Source organism: Kryptolebias marmoratus, linkage group LG19 (genome assembly GCF_001649575.2).
Source record: "Kryptolebias marmoratus isolate JLee-2015 linkage group LG19, ASM164957v2, whole genome shotgun sequence".
Lineage (NCBI taxonomy): Eukaryota > Metazoa > Chordata > Actinopteri > Cyprinodontiformes > Rivulidae > Kryptolebias > Kryptolebias marmoratus.
The window spans coordinates 15,491,772-15,496,667 of record NC_051448.1 but is presented as its reverse complement, the minus strand read 5'-3'; positions in this window follow the sequence as shown (position 1 = coordinate 15,496,667).

Genomic DNA, 4,896 nt, shown 5'->3' with positions numbered 1-4,896 from the left:
CTCCCACAACACAAGCGGTACGAGCACACCTGGCTTAGCTTACTTCCTTGCGGGGGGGCGGAGGGGGGTTTTGAATTGATGGGATTGCTGCAATGCTCGGTGAGGAAAGAGGCAGCCACATCTGGATGAGCTGTCTGGGCAAACAGGTACCCCGGCCTGGCTTCATGTGTCGACTTGCTGGTGGCTTACATTCCCACCCGGAGAATTAACTGCAGCGTTGGGACATTCACAGCTCTGAAAGGAATGTGCAACTCAGGAACGCATCTGGCTGTTGTCAAAGTTCAGCAGATGTGTGTGTGTGTGGAGTGGGGGGTACTTTGATACTTTAAGCTGAGCTGTGGCTGATTTCAAACCACGCTCCTCCTTTTGCCTTTTAACCTGCAAGTGTTTTACTGTCACTCGAGTAGTGTCGGAATGTGTGTGTGTGTTACTTTAGGAAAAAATAAATATATATATATATGTATGTATGTATATATATATATTTATGGAGCCCTCCCTTGATTGCTTTCCGACGCAGCAAACGCCCCTTTTTGGTGAACTATAATGAAATAAATAAAAAGATGTAAAAGTTTTCCACACACACTTAAAGCCATCTTTAACTTTTTCCCTCCATTTGGGCGGCATGACCCAAACGAAATCAAATCTCCCTTCCCCCCCTGATTGTTCAAAGAGGTCATAAATATATATATTCTCCTTCCTGAGACTATTTTATTATGTCGATTTCCTAAAATGGCGTATGCAATATATTTTTTAGACTTTCTATTTTTGAAAATGAACAAATCCAGAAGAGAATATGCATTATTTTTTAGTTCATTTACAGATTAGTTTAAAGAGAAAAAAAAACTAAAATAACTCGTGACAGTGTTAAATAAATGAGGTTTGACCAAATGAAATATAAAAAAAAAAGAAAAAAGGGAAGGGACCTGATGTCTGATGTCGTCTCGTGACCTTCCTCCTGATGAAGTGTACATATCTGAATCCAGGAAACACCGGGCACTCTTTAAACGAGCAAACAGCCAATGCACAGTGTAGTATATTTGCAAGATCTCTAATAATTATATTTAAAGTAAAAGATTATTTAAATGGAGAAAAACTAGAATATATGAAGATGTCAGTTTAACTTATTTGGACAGACTTTTATCCTGCGTCTTTGTGCTGCAGGGTGGAAAACTCTTTGTTTATTTGTAACTTTAGAACCAATGATGACAGAAATGTTCATGTTTTTTTTCTTTAATTATTATTATTATTAATAATCTGACGTTACGGGGTGGAGACGAGACCAAAGTACGCCCCAGCAGACAGGAGAGCGAAGCTGCTCTGATAATTCCCCCCCCTCGTTTCTTTGAATCTTTTTAAAAATAAAACGTCCGGTCTTGACCCGAGGCGACCAGGAAAGGTGCCGTGTCAGAGAGCCAATCGAGCTCCCGTCGATTTACTCTTTCGGGAAAGAGTTGAGCCGTAAATCCGAGGCGGGACAACCCCCAGAGTTCCCCCTCCCCCTGCCCCCGCCTCTCGACACACCAGAGGGCAAACTGGAACTAGGTGGAGTCTGCTTCCTAATTGTCAAGGAGGGGAAAGATTTTTTTCTTTTTAAAACGCTGAGCAGCGCAGATCACTTTTTGTCACAGCAGACGCAAACTTTAAAGCACTTTACTGGGATTTTATGTGACAGACCAACAGAAGTACAGCATAATTGTGAATGAGAAGGAAAATGAAGTTTTAAATCTGAAAAGTGAGGCGCGCATTTGTTTTCAGCCCTCTTTACTCTGATATGGCTATCTAAAATCCAGTGGGACCTGTTTCCTTCAGATGTCACCTAATTAGTAAATATCTGAATGTAATTTAATTTTAGCGTAAATCCAGCTGTTCTGTATAGTGAGCAAACAGCATCATGAAGGCCAAGGAACAGCCCAGACAGGTTAGGGATAAACGTTCATGCGCTCCTTGCTCGTCTCTTTCTGTTTTCAGATGATATATTCAGAGCTTTAGGTGTTGTTTTATAGCCTAACCTGCTTTAATCAGCTCAGCACCTTCGTCCCTGCTCTGCCTGCTTTGGAGTTTAGTTAGAGGCGCCATTTTTTTTTCCTTATTGCGCTGCTTTGTGTCGGTCTGCCACACGAAATCCCAGTGAAGTGCTTCGAAGCTCGTGGCGCGAAGACCTTTTCAAGCTCGCTGGCAGGCGATCGGCGTCGCCATCGCCCGTGCGTCGATCCGTTTGTCCCTGCGGATGGGGGCCGAGACCCACAAAGGGGCAGGCAGAAGCTTTTCGCGACCCTTCGTCAGTCAGCTCCCTCTCCACGCCTGCGTCGTGTGTCGCCGCGGAAATGTCCCCCCGGGAAAAAGCTCGTTGGGCCACGCGGCCAGCCTTGCAAAAATAAGTAAAAAAAAAAGTGTGGGAAATACAGCTTAGATTGTCTTTTTGTTTTGTTGTTTGTTTTTTTGGATTAGAAAGAAATGTGTGCATCAGATAACTGTCCCTCTGTCGGATTGTTTGCTTTGAACTCAAAGACTGTATCCTCCCAACTGATTTAATGTACCACTGAAAGACTATTTATAAATTTGAAGTTCTTTGTGAAACAGTTTCAGCGTGTGTATTTTTTTTTTCACCCCTCATTTTTCTCTCTCTTTTTTTTTATCGAACACATTTCGGTAGGTCAGATTAAAATGCTCCTGTTACATTTATCTGGGCTCAGTAAAACTTTTAAACTCGGTTGAAAACAGGCCTCCCTGCTGTGATGCTGCACAGCGTCCACAGGAGGGCGGCGATTAGACACCAGCCTCAGATTGGTGTCAGATTTTTTTAAGTTTTGAGCAGGATTATGTGCTTGTATGAAGAAAGCAGGAGACGTTGACCCCTCCCCGTCCCTCCTCCATGTCCTCCATCACCCAGAGCCAGCCGTCCCTTCAGACCCTCGCGGCAGCTTGTTAGAGTAAATTGATGTCGTGACGATAAATCAGTTCTCACACTTCGGCCTGGGACGCTGCTCGACAAGCCTCCTGCTCAGTTAATTCCTCTGACTGTCATGTATTTCGTGTTTAAATGAATTTTTCTACTGTTTCATATTTGTCGCGCCCAGAGTGAGCTCTGCTGGTCCCAACGTAAAGACAATGAGACGGGAAGAAAAGAGCCTTAAATGAAAAAAATAAACACATTAGTACTACTATTGCTGAGGTTTTTAATGAATAAGATGTTTAAATACAGGATGTGATGCATTTCCAGCCAACAAAATGGAATTTAGTTTCAAGGAAGTTCGCGAGTATCTCAGCAGATGTTGGAAGTTTTGGAGCGTTTCAAACAAATTTTGGATTTTAACGCCATTCTCTTTAAAAAGAGGCACGTCACAAGTTTTCCTGCTTCCTTTATGTTTGAATGTCTCCCTTATCTTGTGAAAGCAGAATCAGTTCTAACGTTTCGGCGTCTTTCGCTGCCATGTTTAACCGTACAACGTGACCCGAGTTCACCGAATGGCAGCTTTTCACTGCTGGGTTCACAACTTACAGAGATAAACAAGGATTTTTCCCTCAAAATACATGATTTTTAATCCCAAACTATCCCTTTTAGTAGAAATGTTGCCTTTGCTGATGTGTAAATTGTCATTGTGACACAGATGCTGCCTTCGAAGCTGGACGCTCATCACGCTTAGCAAACAATAACTTCATCAGAGGGATTTTGCTCAGAGAGGTTTATATCTTTTTATCCCCTACAAAGACTTCCAGTCCCTTCAGGTTTAATGTCGGGAAACATTACTGCCTCGTTCTTTTTACCACGGCCTCTCAAAGGCCTCATAAAAGGGCGGAATTAATTGCCAACAAAACTGAAGCTCTTAAATGTCTGAAATTGGCAGCGCGTGTTTGTTTTTGTTTTTTATCAACAGGCTTGATGCTGGAAACACGTTTCAGCGGCACGGTTTGGGTAAAACGCAGCTCCTGACGTCCGCCCGTCCTGAGAGGTTTACCTCGGCTCAAAGGCCTGATAGTCGGAATATTGTCTCCGGGAATCCGCGGATGAGAGTGAAATCTGATGAAAAGGACGAGGCTCGACCGGTTCGCGCTCAGAGTCCTTGCCGTGAGTGACTCCCAGCTACTACCACGCCGCATCTCACTTCAGTACCCATGAAACTGAACGACTTGTAGCTGTTTGTGCGTTTCCTACGTTCGGCTGGCGGTGGCGGCCGTCTTGAATTGGGTTGGCTCCAAAGGGGAATCAGACGTGGAGGCGCATCCGGTGATCACTTTCTGAAAGTTTCGCTAATATTGGTCCAGTCCTTTTGGAGATATTTTGCTAACAGACGGAGATCTTGTGCAATCTGTCAGAACATGTGTTGGGAGGATCACTCTCAGCTACTACCACGCCAACTGCAAAGCTGACTGAGCTGTTGCCATGCTCGTGCCTTTTAAGGTCAGCTGGCCGTGGCGGCCATCTTGAATCCAAAAGTTAACCGGTTGCAGGCGTGCGTCCAGTGATGGGGTTCATCAGGTTGGTCCCTGATATATTTCGCTGACAGACACAAGCGCCCCTGCCTGGGGACAAATGAAGTCAGACAGATCAGCGAATGGACACACCTGCTGGAGGAAGAATCAGCCCAACAAACTGCAAGGCAGGCAGAGATTCGCCTTAGGAGGGAGACCCCCCCCCCTCCAACACCAACACCTAACCAGCTTTTCCTCCACCCGTGCTCCTTCCTCCCTCGCTCTAATTACCACATCCGGCTTATTGTCCTCCTGATGACTGTAATTAATCAAGTTCTGCTCCCTAATCCCTGGATCTCATCATCGGGCCTCGGGCCTGATGGCGGCCTGACGTCAGCGCTTTTTGGATGCTGTAATTGTCTCCGCTCGTACGCATTTCCTGCGTGCCGCAGCAAACCAACCCCCCCCCCCCCCCCCCCCCCCCCC